The sequence below is a fragment of the Canis aureus genome, chromosome 31 (genome assembly GCF_053574225.1).
Source record: "Canis aureus isolate CA01 chromosome 31, VMU_Caureus_v.1.0, whole genome shotgun sequence".
NCBI classification, from domain to species: domain Eukaryota; kingdom Metazoa; phylum Chordata; class Mammalia; order Carnivora; family Canidae; genus Canis; species Canis aureus.
Window position 1 is genome coordinate 30,320,555 of NC_135641.1, and position 18,052 is coordinate 30,338,606.

Sequence of the window (18,052 nt, forward strand, 5' to 3'; positions counted from 1 at the left end):
TCCAAACCAGTTCTATTTGAGGAGCCCAGGGTGGCCATAAGTGGAAGTAGTGTGGGACCAAAAAGAGAGGGCTCACCTGGACCTGGAGTCAAGACTCTCCCTTGTGACCCTCAATAAATAACACCTTGTTTCTGAGCCTCAGTTTTCTCATCTGGACAATGTCATGCCAACATTACATGGTTGCTGTGCATTTCCAGTGAGATAAGCTACATGAGAGTGCACTTTAAATTGTAATGTGCTGCTTAAATATTAGTGGATGTCTGTGTCAGCACCATCACCATTAGCAGTTGATTTTTGCCTCAAACAAGAAACTTACCTTATTGAGGCAAAACACTTATTTTGTCACCAAAACCATTATTGCTACATTTTAACTGTGTGACCTCAAAGACGCCACTAGACTTTTTTGAACCTCACTTTTCTTCCCTACAAAGTGAGCATTGAAATTATACCTGCTCTTAGAGATTCAGTACAATGATCAAATAAGAGAAAGGGATATGAAAACAATTTGCAAACTTAAACAATCCTATAAATATTCATTGTTATGCCCATACAAAGGCTCCAAGCCTGCCTTCCTAACCTGGACTCCTTGACTGAGTATCTGGTTCTTATTTTTCAGACTACCTCCCTGGATGTAGCTTGTCACCTGCCCTGACCTTTAAGCCTTCAAACCTTCTGGTCATCCTTCAAGCCTTGCTTGCTTCATTGGTTCTAGCCTACTGAGTGCTGATATAGCACATACCCTTACTCTGAAGTGCCGCACTCTACCCTGCCCTTCATTTCAGGAATCCTACAGCAGAACCAAGCAACTCTATGCCGTGGCCCTGACCCTGATCTCCAGACAGGCCACAATATTGTCAAGTCTTGACAATTCTAGACCTCTTTTCCCTGAGCCTATAACTCTCTGTTGCTTATACTTTCAAAATTCCTAGCTGTTTTCATCTCACTTCATGCTTAGAAGGTTCATAGAGGGCAGTGATTCTCAACATTGGCTGCACTTTGAAACCATGTGGACAACTTGAAAAAATAATGATGCCTAGACCCCACCTTCAAAGATTTTGATTTAATGGGTCTTGAGTGTAGCTTGAGCATTAGTGTTTTTCAAAGCTATCTGTGTGATTCTAATATGTAGCTAAGGTTGAGAACCACTGAACAAAGGATAATTCCCAGCCAAGTTGTAACCTGATATGGGAGTGAGGCTTGATGACAATCTATACTTCATCTGCATTAGGTATGATGGCCAAAACCTACAACAAAGGTGAGCGACATGTTCAATGTTCACAATGTTCACAATAGCTTAGTTCTGAAGCTAAGTCCTGGGGGGACTGATTCAAAATGGTAGCTTAGTCCAACTGATCCAGGTCTTAGGTAGCAGAACTCACCAAAGAAAGAGATGGTAGTGGCAAGACTAAATCTGGCCTCTACCTTAGGCATTGTTTATACCATATCCTGGGTTGGATAAGAGGTCAGGACCCTCATAGTTAAACAATGGACACATTGTTCCTTAAAGTGGGCAAGAACAGGATTTTTATGGGTCCCAAAGTCAGCTTTTAGCTTATTCTTATTTGTGCATATCTGCAAGTTTGGACTCACTCTGAGTCCAGGAATACTTGGTCTTCCCATGTCCAAAGTCTTTGATAAAGAACCAGAAATGAAGGGATCCCTGGGTGGCTCAGCAGTGTAGCACCTGCCTTCAGTCCACGGCATGATCCTGGAGTCCTGGGATTGAGTCCTACATGACGTTCCCTGCATGGAGCCTGCTTCTCCCTCTGCCTGTGTCTCTGCCTCTCTTTCTCTGTCTCTGTATCTCTCATGAATAAATAAATAAAATCTTAAAAAAAAAAAAAACCAGAAATGAAGGTGGCAATAGCCTCAAATGGCAACTTTTTCTTTTTACTTGTGAGGAAACTGGGACCCAGAGAGGACAATGGCTTAACCAAAGTTAGACAGCAAGTCGGAGGCAGAATTAAGAGTAGAGTTTAGGTCTTTTGTCATCACCTGACAGTAGGCATGGAAACACCTTGTGTATGATGTATTTAATGTATTTATTTAAATTCAAGTTAAGAACTATGTAGAAAATTCTCTTAAAGTAGATTATGTTTTTCAGAAAATTTCTGATGATGCAGATAAACAGGTGGGTACTGATGAGGTCGGGGCTGGGGGTAGGGGCACATGGAGCGGGTGATGACTCTGCTCTCTACAGGTAGTATCTGGGATCCTGTGATTCCTAGTGTCCTCAAACATCTGGGTACCTATACCTGGAGCTGGAGGTGAGAAGCCAGTGGCAGTAGCCACTTGTGTCTAGCTGCAGCACAGGGGTGGGGTGGTAGCTGCCAAGGCAGGAAGGCACACCCAATGGTTTCTAGCCCCAGGGAAGAGAAACAATGCTCAGGGCTGAGGATGGATAAATGTGCTATGCACATCCCAGGAGCTTCAGGGACTCCCTCTGCATGGCTTGATTTGAGTGAAGAATATATTTTAAACACTTTCTCCATTGTGAGACTGTAGATCAAGACACTTTATTAAAAGTGGGGGCTCAGGGGCACCTGGGTGGCTCAGTTGGTTAAGCATCCAACTCTTGCCTTAGACTCAGATCATGATCTCAGGATCAAGAGATCGAGCCCCACATTGGCATTGGGCTCTGCGCTTGAGACTCTCTCCCTCTGCCCACCCCCTTCAAATAAATAAATAAATATTTAAAAAAAAATGGGGACCCAGTAGGTGAGAGCCAAGTGCTTGCCACTTATATTAGAAGACAAAATGAATCTGGGTTTGTTTTGTTTCATTTTGTTTTGTTTTTTCCAGTTAGCTAGAGAGGAGGAGGTTAGTGAGCATTTCTAATATCTTTGCTCTGTGATTGCTGGCGGAGTAAAATTGGTGATCTGGGATGCATTTTTCACCTAGAGGTAGGGTATTGGTCTAAGGACTCACTCTGCAGTAGATGTATACTGTTTCCGTATAGGTGAGTATCAGGCCAAGGGTGAACCACCAGAAGACCCATCTCCCTGAAGGATTTGACTAAACAGGAAAACAGACAAAGCAATGAAAATAATATATCACATTGCATTTTACAGATTATAAAACACTTTTAGGCATTGCTATAGCTTTGTCTTAGAAAAGTATATAAGTCAAGCAAGGGTCACATAATAGGTGAAAACAACTAAAGTTATTTTAAGAGAAAAAAAAAAAGACACTTTAGGAATGCCCTGTGGTTTGGAAATAACCACTTCTTAGGTGTTAAAACTGTTCAGCAAAGATCATGTAACTTATCAAGATGGCAAAGAATAAAAACGACCAAGTTTCTTATTTCATATTTAGAGTCTATTTTACTATTACATAGTATATGGCAAAGAATGTTAGAGTGAGGCCAGGAGGCCAGAAGTTGACAAGAACAGCTCTAAGAAGCAGGTTTGGCAAGCCCCAGTTGCTAGACTTGGTGTGAGGGTTCCTGGGTTCCTGGGTAGTGAGGGGTGTAGAAGTAGAGCAGATGGCTGGGGCTTCAGTTGACTTGATGGAGGCAGAAGTGCCATTATCAATGACTATTTCTGGGTTGTCTGTATGCCCAGGTTATATTTGCACCAAGGGACATCTAGCCAGCTGAGCTAAGTCTGTCTCTGAAAAGATCAGTCAGATAGCCTTGACCTAATAAAATAACTTAATGGAATTTTTCACTCTGATCAGATGGTTTTGGGACCAGTTAGGATGACTGATCACATTTCCTCCTCCACTCCCTCATCCCCCCTTCAGTTGAACTTGTTGGATTGGCTTGTGGCAGGATTTGAATGATGTTGCCTTATGGTTTGCATCTCTATTTAACTTGGATGAATATTGTGAGACTTACAAAAATTGTTTAACATAAAGAATAAAAGTATTTCTGTGCCTTTTCTCTACACTGAGAGAATAGTAAGATAGAATAATAGACTTCATTTTAGAGAAAATCAGATAAATTGATCTTTTCATTTGTATGGATACTGGGAGCTTTTATACTTTGAATTAGAAATATGAGCCCAAACTCATAACTAACTAAATGCCTCATGCCCCAGAAAAGTCTCCTCTGTCGAAAACTAATCTTCTAAGAAATCTAAACCACGGACTTTCCAGCCTATGAAGATTGTGATCATTTTTCACAAAGTGATATGTTTACACATCAATTAATACAAAGGCCCTAATGTTGAAAAATAAACCATGTGTTTGTGAAAACAGGACATTTCTTTAGTGCAGACTCTGGTGCCTGAACATCTGAGTTCAAATTTCACTCTGCCACTTACGATCTGTGTGTCTGTGGGCAAGTTACTTAACATCCCTTTGCCTCAGTTTTCTCCCATTTTTCTATAAAATGGGAATTATCTATAGGGTGGTTAAGAACATTTAGTTAGTCAATTTGTGTAAAGCATTAGAGGGCCTAGCACATGGTAATATTCCACTGTATCATTTTAATGGTCTCCTTATTCTTCTGATTTTCTTCCCAGTTTCTCACTTATCCAACCCATTCTATATCTGGCTACTAAACAGTCTTCTCATTTAACAGCATACACAATTTACCTACTCAAAAACTCACATTGAGAAGGTCCTTTTGCAAAAGAAACCAGAAAAACTTTCCCATATTGTAGTTTACATGTAATAAGTAATTGAATCATGCCTATGCCTGTATAAACTATCTAGATCATGGGAGGGAATGAGAAAGAGGGAACAGAAGAGCACATGAAATTTTAGGGAAGTTATTAATAGGTATTCAGAATAAGATTAGAGTTTAACAGGTAACAGACTTCCATTTCATAAAATAATTCATTAAAATCTTAATGGGCATTTTTCTACCCCAAACCTGTTGGTCATCCTAACCTGACCATAAAAGTATCAAAGTATCAAAGAGTAAGAAAGGCATATGTAGCCATTTTCAAAAAAAAAAATGTTTTATAGAAGCAAACAATTATACCAGAAGAGTTGTTAAAAACAAAATAATATTGCCTTCACACAGTATGTATTTATCAATCTGAATTTATATAATTAAAGCAAAAAAAACCCTTAATATAATTATGATTAGGGATCCTTTTAAAATAAGAATTTTTGCCATAAATTAAACAGCCTATAGACACAACTATTTCCTTTGTCTATGATATATGTATATGTGTATACACACACATATGATATTTTTAGAATAAGAAATGATGAGAAATTTTGGATATGGGTACAACCATATCCAACCATGCCTTTAATTAGCTCAACTTTCTCATTAGGAAAATGAGACAACACTGCTCTTAAAGTGTAGGAGATTGCCAAGAATAATAGCTTAACTAATTGAAGATCATTATAAACAAATTAGAATGTATTTGTGAATTCTGCTAATGATGCATGTTAAATGTATGAAGTGATATCCTGGTGTGGAAATATGGTGAATCTGTCTTTCACATTTTTAGTAATTGTTGTTTTCTATTATATATGTGTTATTTACATTTTTTAAATATGTATATCATTTTGGGAGTAGGAAACTTACAAAATTGGTACTGTGCTTTAGGAGAATTTTTCTAGTAAGCAAGTATAAGTTGATTGGATAGGGAAAGGAAGATCTTAATGGGAGATCCTTTAATAAAGGGAAGGGAAAAGGTTGTAAAGAAAGTGTTAACTTTTGGGGCGCCTGGGTGGCTCAGTTAGTTAAGCATCTGCTTCAACTCAGGTCATGGTCTCAGGGTCCTGGGATCAAGCACCGCACTGAGCCCCACATCGAGCCCCACATCAAGCCTACTTCCTACTAAGTAGGAAGCCTTTTTCTTCTTCTCCCTCTCTTTCTTTTCTCAAATAAATAAATAAAATCTTTAAAGAAAAAAAGAAAAGAAAATGTTAACTTTTATTATTATCTGATTTAAAATGTCACATATCAAATGTTGATTCAGGAAAACTTTATTGTTAGGAAAAATATGAAATGTCAAAGGAAAACATTTTTAAGGAATGCTAGCAAAATATATTAAACTTCAATATTGGCTTAGCAATTAATAAAACTTTTGAAGATATCTTCTATGTAGAGAATTTAAAGCACTTTATCATGTATATATTTTCAAAGTGATGCAGAGTTCTGAGTAAATCATCCAGAAGAAACTTAAAAGGAAAAAAAATAATATGAAATCACCATGAATTATTTTCATGCAAATGTATCCATCTGTATGACTCTGTGGCACTGATCCAGTGACACCCCTCCTGTCTTTACAGTGGTGGTTCTTTCTCAGGAACAGATGGCCAAGCCTGCCCCACAGGCATCTCTCTCCTTAAAAAAAAGCTTCACCTTTTTCCCAGGCCTTCCCTCAGGCCCCCAAGTACACTCCTTCATGTAGCCAAAAGGACTATAGTCCAGGAGGACAATCTCATGAGGCAGGCTGGGTATCAGAAGGTTTTCCAGGCACAAGAGTGACCTTTGAGCTTCTTTTCTTCTCTGGCTTCTGAAAACAAAGGATAAAGGAGTAACTGGACTCAGCATCAGTGATTGTAAAATGTTATACATTTAGTTCAACCTCATAACAGATGAATTGACTTTTTTTTTTAAGTTAATAGTTTAGGATATTGTAATAGCTCCTTGTAAGAGGTAGTAAAAGAGTTTTGTGGATTGAAGCAAAACTTACCTTCAGTGGAAAAGCACATGAAGGTAATTGCTCAGAGAACTTGTACACTGAAGGACAATTCATGACATTTTACCACAATAAATGATGGTGAAATGCCATTCAGGAATTAATCTCTACTCCTAGAGAAGTGAAAGAGAGAAGAATAAAACTACTCTTTTATCTGGCTTTGGAATGAAAAAATAAAGTCTTGGGGAAACTCCATTTTCCCTGGAAAGTATAGCATTTCCCTGAGATTGTGCTCGGATTTAAAAAAAATAAGAGCTTTTAAAAAAATGCACTTTAACATACACCTTCATGTGTACTTCTGCATTTTTTCTAAATATCTTTATGCTATTTCTGTGAGCACATTATTCACTATTGTTCTAAACTTTGGCATCTAAAATTACATATATATTTGACAATTCAAAAAGATAATTGTAAGTTTCTCTTCTCTCCTTTTTTTTTATTATGTAAAATATAGTGAAGGCACATTTGCTATTTCTATAAACACAGTACTCAATCATGTTTGCTGATCCTGCCCATTATTCTACTACTTTAAAAGTTCCCATGCTACTTGATTGCTGCTGTCCCAGGTGCTTTGTCTTCAGGACCCAGTGGTGGTTTTATAATACTGGGATCAGAGCTCAGTGATTTAATTGTAGCCATTTTAAGGTTATGGCCCAGAAAATACTAATCAAAAAGTTAATAAAATGAATAAAATGAAGGTTGAGAGGAGCACTTCTTAGTCTTGCTCTTCCAGCGTTCTTGCTCAGAATGATAATCAGTGTTTAGTCATTTTACAAACATCTAAGGGGCTAGAGATAAAGAATGTGAATAATAGAGTTCTTGCATGAAGAAGTCTACACATAACCAAGTGCAGTAGGTTGACATCTGAACAAAGTATTGCAGTTTTACGCAAAAAGTGCTATATAATAGAAAAAAAATGTGATGTGGCTGTATCAAATAGAAATATTTCAATGCAAGTGACACAAAGTAAAACTAAAATTCAAGGTATCCCAAACAGCAAAACTAATTTATTAGCTTACATAACAAAAACAGATATTTCTGATCCAAGTTCAGAAGTAAGGCAAAGGTCCTGTTTTTTCTTTATCTTTCTGCTCTGCCTTCCATAATGGGTATGTTATGGGTTGAGCTGTGTTCCAAAATTCATATGTTGATGTCCTAACTCCTAGTACCTAAATGTGACTGTGCTTGGAGATAAAGGGCTTTAATTAGGCGTTTAAGTTAAAATGAGGTCGTATGGGTGAGTCCTAATCCAGTGTCACTAGTATCTTAAAAGATTAAGATATATTTCTGTAGTAAACTAAATTTGCTTAAACTGCCCAGTCTGTGGTACTTTGCTATGGCAACCCTACCAAACGAATACAAAGTACCACCTCAAGCTTAATGGTGGCTCTTATCAACTCTTAGTATCACCCTTGGAGCTACAAAATACCAGAGGTGCCAGACTTTATAGCTTCTCACTAAATCATCCAAGTGTCACAAGAGAAAGTTTCTAGTAGCTCTCCACAAGTTTTAGGATTCTCACTCTTTCCTATGCTTTTGTCTGAACAGTTGCCATGCTTGAAGAATGGGATTCATGGATTGGCTTAAGCCAACCAGAACTACCCCTAAGGATGGGTGGAGTCACATCCATCCAAACCACAGAAGGTGAAGTCCTCAAAGGAAAATCAAGTTATGTTGGTGAGACACACAGCTATGGAGATCACCAACAAGTATCCAAAGAAAGGGATCAGATAAGTCCATCTAGGAAAGCTGAGCAAAAGTAGTTCCAAGGGTAACTGGGATGGGTCTTGGAAAAGAGAAAACAGTGATAAGCACCGGATATTTAGAATGATCTCATATTCATAAAAACAATATATGTGTATTTTCATCTGTATGAAAATATATAGGAAAAGTGCCCAAAAGATACCAAACTTTTAAGAGTTACTATCTTGAGAATATCTGGTAGAAAATGAGGGTGAGGGGAATCCTTTTACTTTTTATTTTACATAAATCTCCATTGTTTAAATATTTATAGAATAAACATATATAGCTACTTTCCAAATAAAGATATATGTGTTCTCTATACAAATTTTTATTTGCAGATAAACATAAAAATCAATTAGAAAATCATCTGACATTTTACCACCAGAGGTACCACTATAAGCAGTCTGAAAACAGTCTATCAGACCTCTCTCTGGACCCCTGTGCTGACACAGACACAGAGACTGCACTTAGAAGCTCACCCCAGCCTGCCTCAACACCCTCCCTGCTGCCTACAACCCCAGTGTGTTGCAAAGAAGGCTCTCCTATCACTCGTCTATCTGCAGGGTGTCTGGAACCTGTCCCTTTCCATTTCCATAACCATCACCCTTGCTGAGCTCTTATTAACTGGCCCCTGCTCTGTAGCAGTAGCCTTCTAATGGCTCTTACTTCTTTCCTCTCTACCTCCTTGTATCCAATTTCCCCACAGCATCCAGATGAACTATCCTAAAACCTAGTTCTGATCATGTTAGCACTTTGTTCAAAAGCTTTCTAAAAAAAAAAAAAAAAAAAAAAAGCTTTCTGTAAAAGAAAGGCCAAACTGCATGATCTGGACTGAATCTAAACTTTTCATTGATCCCTTGGGAACGTTTCTTCCCTTCAACTCTAGTTCATATTCTTTCCTCTGAAAGGACAGGAGTACTGTGTTACCCAGGTATTTCCATTAATTAAAATTCCTCTCCTTCAGATGCTTGCCCACATATGAGAAAATGTTTGTACAAAGATATTCATTGTAGTCAACTCTATAATAGAGAAAATTAAAGCCAACATAAATGTCCACCAATAAGAGATTGATTAAATAAATTATGGAAAGGCAGGTTTCCAGTGAAATAGTTACAGCTGTTAAAATGATATAGATACAGCTTATTATAAAGAGAAAGTCAGAATATTGTCCATCAAAAGAGTAGGTTATATAATAGTTTATAAATACCTTCTTAGGGCAGCCTGGGTGGCTCAGTGGTTTAGTGCCGCCTTCAGCCCAGGACGTGATCCTGGAGACCCGGGATCAAGTCCCACGTCAGGCTCCCTGCATGGAGCCTGCTTCTCCCTCTGACTGTGTCTCTACATCTCTCCCTCTCTCTCTCTCTCTCTCTGTCTGTCTCTCTCATGAATAAATAAATAAAATCTTTAAAAAATATAAATAAATAAATACGTTTTTTAAAAGCACACATATTTGTAGAGCTTTCTGGAAACACATCATCAAATAACAGAAGTAAACTCTAGGTGGTTGAATTTAGTTGATTTTTACTTTGTTCTTGGTACTTTTCTATTTAATTTGGATTTGAATTTTTATAAACATAACCACAATTATAGAAGTGACCATTTGTTAGTGCTATTTGCCAAATATTGTGCTTGCATTTAATAATTTATCTAGTCCTGGGACCTCTGGGTGGCTCAGTCCTTTAAAGCCTCTGACTGTTGATTTTGGCTCATGTCATGATCTCAGGGAGTGGAGCCTGCTTAAGATTCTCTCTCTACCTCTTCCTTTGCCCTTCCCATCCTCCCACCCTACTTGAGAGCTCTCTCTCTCAAACCAGTAATAATAATAATAATAATAATAACAATAATAATAATAATTTATTTAATCCTTACATCCAAACTTTGAGGATGGTTAGCATCACCCTCATAGAAGAGTAAACTGAGGGCTAGGGAGTAAAGAGATGCTTCCAGAATCACACAACTAGTAAAAAACAGAGATAGAATTCAAATTCCAGTCTTTCTACCTCCAAAGACCATATTATAGGCATTAGATTACATAATAATGAAGTATCATTTTTACAAAAAGAATAAAGCCATAAATAAAGAATAAATAAAAGAATAAAATATGTTTCCCCAGTCATACAAGGTCACACTCAATTGCTCTATTCCCCAAAACCTTCCTTGTCTCCATATCCAGAAGTATGATATGGTAGGAATATGAGAATAGAAAGATATATCAGAAACATATATAAAAGTTTTTGTTTTTTAATATAAGTAGTATCATTCTGTATATTATTTTATTTATTAATATACTGGACAGTTCCTACCTAAAAGTACATTGTGAACATCTTTATTATAATTTATTTTTTGGATATGCTATAATCATTTAGCATGGGTGGTCACTTACATTATTTATAAATTTTACTATTGTAAACAATGCCAAAATGAGCATCCTCATCTAAATTTATGTCTGTGAGATTGTTTGACAAATTTGTATTCCCAGAAATTGACTTGCTAGTTCAAAAAAAATATATAGGGGTCTTTTCCTTTTCCTGTATCAGAATTTCAAAAAGTTTTAGCTGTCGTGAGAGAATCTGATCTAGGAGCCAGCTGGCTGGACTCTTATGGCTTTGTTTCCCTCTCACAACCTCCCTAGGCATTGGGAACTATCTTCACACATGTTATTCCATCATCTCCAAACTGACTTGTAGAAGAAAAGAAAACCGAACTGTGAATTGCCTGGATTCTGGCGAATGCTTGACCACGAAGTTGCTTTGTGATCTAAGCAGTAAATGATGCCCCTGGTGACTTACATTTCTTCTCTACAAATAAGATCCTTTCAGTGCTACATTCCACTTTTCCTGACTCTGAAGACAAGAATAATGTTTTGTCATTCTGACCTCTTAGATTTTGAAAAATAATGTACATACTATAAAGGGTTATGTTGCCTCATTGAAAGTTCAAATGATATGGCAATAAGACCATATTAAAGGCATTTATAAAAGTCCATGGTAGAGTTCATTATGGTTCATTAAATCCCCTCGTGCTTTTATCCACTTTAGTTACTGTATTTCCTGTAAATGGAATTTATGGCAGGGCCACGTTAACACCATTTCATATTCTGCTGTGCTATTACCCATTGAGTTTGAATCAATTGAATGAAAGAAGTCTTTTCGAGTGTATTGATTTTCATTTATTCAACCTCATCTGTTTGCTTTGCTGCATGCTCATCTATGGGAATAGTGCACAGCTGAATTTCTCCATGCTGTTGCTTTTTTCCCTTAAGCATTTAATACTAGAATATACATATGACAAACACTGGTATAAGAACTGCAGAATATTTGCTGGAAGTATAGTTTTCTATGGATGATATAAAAGCCTGGATTTCTTACTCAGGTCAGAACGAATGCTTCCTAAAGCAAGATACTACAGCCTCCCAGCAACCAGAGGACTCTGGTTCCTCCTTCCTCCAAAAACAAGGAGAGGAGTATTGTCAAGACAGTGATTCTTCTAAATGTAAAGCTTTGCTCATTGTCAGGAAGCTGAGTATTCTACTGCTGCTCTGCAAAGAAATACTCCTCTTTCTTTGGCCAGAGATCAGACTGAAGTCTGAACAAAAGAAATGTGTAATAAAGAAAATCTTTGAATGTACATTTTACTGTCCTTTCTTGTAACAACCAGCTTGATGTGTTTGAGTAAGAGAGAAAGAGAGAGAGTGTGTATGTTTGTGTGCATATGTGTGTACGAAAGAAATAATTAATTTTGACCCATAGTTAGGATTTTGGAGGTAAAAAGCATTTTAACAGTCTTGATTGAATTATCCATACAATGGATAATGTGTGACCACGTGATGTAGTATTAAATTATATGTCCTAGACTTATAGTAAATAGGTCTTGATTTCTGCTCAAGTAAATACTGAAATTTATTTACCAGGGAGAATAAATACTGGCTAAGGCACAGCCAAGGTCAATATTTCCTTTGTGTTGTAATAAATATTTCTAAACCCTGAAATAAGATTTTACATTATAGTTAATGATTAAATGTTATCCAATGCCACAGGAGAAATAAAATTGTCAGGCTAATTCTAAGGCATCTTTGTTTTATGTTTAATGCTGTAAAGGATAATCACTGTTGGTTTAAGCAAGATCTGATGGTAGATGTTGGCATAAAGGTTGGCTTGGCCTGAATCCCCATTGTGAAATAGAAGATGAAGGAAATTCATTTACGAAAAGCTCAAGTTATTTAAATAGACCAATGAGTAGGCATTACTGACTTAAAATGAATAATTAACTTTAACGAAAGTTTAAATATAACACTAACAAATAATTGAGCTAATTATTTTCCCTCTGCATTTCCATATTATGTGCAGTGTTATACAACTTTATTTATAGAAAGAATTTTTTAGAAAATAAGTATTTTCTTTTCAAACACAATTGAACCATAGTAAGCAAAAAAAATGAATATTACTTGGTTAGAGACTAGGAACAAGATTGAGACATATATTCAAGATCATAATCTAACTGGGGAGAATAGAAGATAACATGCAAATACAATATTTTGTAGTCATTAAGAATATGATATTTGAAATCTTAATGAGTTTGAATTCCAGCTCTAACACTGTGATTTCCAACAAGATTTTCTAAGACTTAGTTTCCTAATCCATAAAAATGAGGTAAGAAAATTGGCCTCAGAGGATCATAATAAGAATTAAAACTCTGTAAAGCACCGAAAAGGTGCCTAGCAAAAGGAGAGCCATCCAGACGTAGAAGCTATTTTAATGGTGTTTTGCTTAAGTGGACAGATGAAAATACTCATGGAAGTGACTCAAGGAGGTCCACAATTACTGAATTTGGAATGAAACATTATTTTTGCCTTAATTTCAGAAAAGAGAGCTTACTTACTAGTGGGTGGAATGGTAAATCCATTCTTCAAAGTATAAGTAGGATTTGAACTAGAGGTTGAGAGACGACTACGATTTTATTAGTTGGTAGATAAAAGTAGAGGTAATGAAAATTACAACTGCAAATAAAATAGCAGTCATCTACTCAGCCATGGCCCTGAGCACATCCTCCTTAATTTTGTCTCCTTGATTAATTAGCATGTTAATATTTCCTCCAGTTTTTACATTTTTTTCCATCATTTTTTTTCTGGGTCTCCCTTGTTAGCACCTTGTTAGCACTTCTGTCCATTTTCTTTTATATTCTTCGACTGAAAGATAACTTTAAATGATAAGTAAACAAAATAAAATAAGTGAAAATCATCCAGTCTCACTTTTTAGTTAACATAGAACGCTCTGTTAATATTTTGATAAAAGTCCTTCTTCCAAAGCTTTCTGTATCTCTTTGCCTTTCTGTTTGTCTCTCACTATGTGCATGCATGTGCACTCGCACACATACACACATACACACACACATACACTTAATACGAGCTAAATAAGATCATACAGTAGATGCATTTTGTCATTGAAAAATTTGCAATATGCCATAAAAATCTTTCCATGTCAAAAACAACTTTATTATATTTGAATGAGCTTATCACATTTGATTGTATAAATATTAACACAATTTAATAAACTCTTTAATCACAATTTATTTATTTACAGCTTTTCTCTATTAAAAAGCATCACAGTGCTACAATTAACATCCTTTTACATTCATTTTGGACCACTTATATGATTATCCCTTTAAGAAAAATTCTTAGAAGATGTGGTATATATATACAATGGAATATTACTCAGCCATCAGAAAGGATGAATACCTACCATTTGCATGGACATGGATGGAACTGGAGGGTATTATGCTGAGTGAAGTGAGTCAATCAGAGAGAGGCAATTACATGGTTTCACTCATATGTGGAATATAAGAAATAGTGAAAGGGACCATAAGAGAAGAGGGGAAACCGAGTGGTGAAAAATTAGAGAGGAAGACAAAACATGAGAGACTCCTGACTCTGGGAAACAAAGGGTTGCAGAAGGGGAGGGGAGAGGATGGAGTAACTGGGTGACAGGCATTAAGGAGGGTGCATGATGAGATGAGCACAGGGTGTTATACTATATGTTGGCAAATTAAATTTAAATAAAATATTTTTAGAAATAAAAATTAAAAAATTAATGTTTGAAACTAAAATTTTAAAAAGAGGAATACATAATTAGAAGTAGTTATATGTGCTTCTATATAAGACAAAGTCTTAACAATAGAAAAAAATTAAGGGAAAAAAATGATCAAATTGGCTTTGTTGTAGAAAGTCTGGCCAATTAAACTGACCAAACTTTTTCATTTAAATACTTGACTACACAATTAAATCAGTTGGCTTTCTAAGACAATTATCTGACATTTTGATAAGTTATTGTGGAATGTTGAGCCAAACTGATCATTTTATGTCTCTCTTACATAGAGAACTTATGAGCTGGTAATAATTTAATCCATTTTATGCAGTTCTCTCTTCTCATTTCTCCTAAGGCTATACTGAATAACTCATTTTTTAGTCATCAATTAAGTCTTGTTGTCACATTTATGTAAGAAGCTTCCCATCAGTATGACCTCAGTCTTTCAAGTGTGTCATTTCTTCCCTATTGTACTAGCTGATTTTGCTAAATTTGGTTTATTTGTCAGAATCTAAGTCTCTTTTTTTAAATTTAATTCTTAGTTCTACCATAATAAACCAGATTTGATGATTCTGTCCTTTTGGAGTATGTTTCAGATATCAAGCCAATGGTTTGCCTGAGGGAGGGAGAGGGAACTGGCTACAAAATGGCATAAGGACACTTACTAGAATGGTGGTGGTTATAGAATTATTTAAGTTTGTCCAAATGTATAGTACTATATGCCTAGAAATAGTGAACTTCACTGTATGTGAATTATATCTAAGTAAATCATAAAACACAAACACATGGTTAAAAGGGAAAAAAAGAAGAACCTTCAAATGTCCCTTCTGAAAATGAGTCTTTTGCCTCCAGTTCTATAAGATATGAAACTGTATTTGAGGGGCACCTGAGTGGCTCAGCAGTTGAGCGTCTGCCTTTGGCTCAGGGAGTGATTCCAGAATCCAGATGGAGCCCCACATCAGGCTCCTCCCAGGGAACCTGCTTCTCCCTCAGCCTGTGTCCCTGTCTCTCTCTGTGTGTCTCTCATGAATAAATAAATAAAATCTATTTTTAAAAAAAAGAAACTGTATTTGAAAGTAAAAGAATTAAAGCAGTGATTCATTTCCAGAGGATAGACAGATCACTATTAGAGGAGATATGAGCACAACTTATTCTACATGATAATTAAATATATGGTAAAAAGTTTTCACCAGCCTAATGGAGACAAACAAGAGTTTTCAGTAAATTGTTATAGAATATGAACTGGTGAACACTTTTCAATTTAGATTTATACTTCACATATAATAAAGTAAATTTTATATGGATTTTTACATAATCAGTATCAAATCTTAAATAAAATCTTAAAAAATAAAATCATTTCCCAAGACCCTAAAAATTTAGAAATATTATTAAGTGACAAAAGTAGAGCCAACTGTCTAGAACATATTAGAGTGACAAAACATGAAAGACTCCTTACTCTGGGAAACCAACAAAGGTTAGTGAAAGGGGAGGCAGGTGGGGGAATGGGGTGACTGGGTGACAGGCACTGAGGGGGGGCACTTGATGGGATGAGCTCTGGGTGTTATACTATATGTTGGCAAATAGAACTTCAATTAAAAAAAAATATATATATATATAAAGGAAAAAATAAATTTAAAAAGAAAAGTAGCAAGTAGAGGAAGGTATTCATTCCCAGAAAATAAAGAAAAGGGTCATATATTTGCTATCCTGCAGTACAATGTAATTAATCAGAATATTAAACTGTATAGTAGATATTTGGGCAAAATACTTAATCACATCAGCCACAGAATTAAATATAACCATCAAACCAAAATTATGGAAATATTTTAATATGGTAAATATAAAAATGCATATTTTAATCATAACATCCTATTGTGTTATGTGTACAGTAATATTGATGAAGTCTTTTCTTGCTCTTGATGGTAAAAATTTGTACATCCCATTATATTTTTTTTATTTTTTTTTAAATTTATGATAGTCACACAGAGAGAGAGAGAGAGAGGCAGAGACACAGGCAGAGGGAGAAGCAGGCTCCATGCAGGGAGCCGGATGTGGGACTCGATCCCGGGTCTCCAGGATCGCGCCCTGGGCCAAAGGCAGGCGCTAAACCGCGGCGCCACCCAGGGATCCCTGTACATCCCATTCTAAAAGACACTTTGGAAATATAAAAACATTCACTCTTTTGGTCATTTTTTACCTTAACTAACATTTTAAATAAGGGAAAACAATATTTACATAAATATATTTATTATAACATTATTTATAATAATGAGAAATGGAAATCAATTTAAATGTTAGCCCTTGTACTAGATAGAATATTATGCAGTCATTACAATTTTAATTATGCAAACTGTAAAACACCATGGGAGGTAATTGTTATGATCTTAAATGAAACAAGCATAAGACAACCTTCTGTACATATTATCCATTCAACTATGTTTTTAGAGAGTCATGGAGTAGAGAAAAAAGACAGAAAACATTACTCAGCCATTAGAAACAACAAATACCCACCATTTGCTTCGACGTGGATGGAACTGGAGGGTATTTTGCTGAGTGAAATAAGTCAATCGGAGAAGGACAAACATTATAAGGTCTCATTCATTTGGGGAATATAAAAAATAGTGAAAGGGAATAAAGGGGAAAGGAGAGAAAATGAGTGGGAAATATCAGAGAGGGAGACAGAACATGAGAGACTCCTAACTCTGGGAAATGAACAAGGGGGTGGTGGAAAGGGAAGTGGGCGGGAGGTGGGGGTGACTGGGTGACGGGCACTGAGGGGGGCACTTGATGGGATGAGCACTGGGTGTTATGCTATATGTTGGCAAATTTAACTCCAATAAAAAAATAAATAAATTATATTAAAAAAAAGAAAACACTGCTGTAGGGATAATAGCAAAAGCTATACAGCTCACAGGCAGTGTTCTAAAATCTTTTTGTGTATTATCTCATTGAATCCTTACAATTCCATGATTTTCATTTGGTTAATTAGGAATTTTGCTACAGAGAAGTTAATTAACTTTCCCAAAGTCACACAACTATGAAGTGCAGTCTCCAGTATTTGAACTCAGTGTTAGCTGTCATCCTATATTGCTTCAATGTGACTTAATCCCTGCAACACACAAGTGGATGTTAATTGTGTGAGGCTGTACTTGTGATAATACTACTCATGACTTTTACCTTCCAAACTTTCTGTAACATTCTTAATGAAACACGCCTTTTAAAAATGTTTAGGCGGAAGGCATTTAAAGGCTTTATGGGAAGGGATGGAAAGTATGACAGAGAATGAAGGAATCACAACCACCAGTCTAAGCCAAAGGAAATTGCCCTCAGGCTATAAGGCTGAGGGCTCCATCAGTCTTTCTGACCTGACCAGCTGGGAAGCCAGTGTGTGCTCTGCATGAGTATATGGGGCGGGTGGGGCCGACGGGCAAGGGGGTTAGGGAAGTAGCAGGGCTGTCCTGTTTCTTGATTGAGTCTCTCTGTTAGACTCAGTGGAAGAACCAAGTATATCCTGTGGAATTACATAGTGGGTTGTGATGCACTTGAATCAAATGTTTGGTCCTCTCTGATTCACCTAAGCTTAACTACCAATACAATAGGTCACAAGAAATGTGAATT

General features: G+C 36.3%; 1 protein-coding gene across 5 annotated transcripts in view; it reads left to right on the plus strand.

Moving 5' to 3' along the window:
* The window catches only part of SCHIP1 (schwannomin interacting protein 1), a 723,769-nt gene that overhangs the window by 344,091 nt on the left and 361,626 nt on the right, over positions 1 to 18,052 (plus strand). The window lies entirely within an intron of this gene.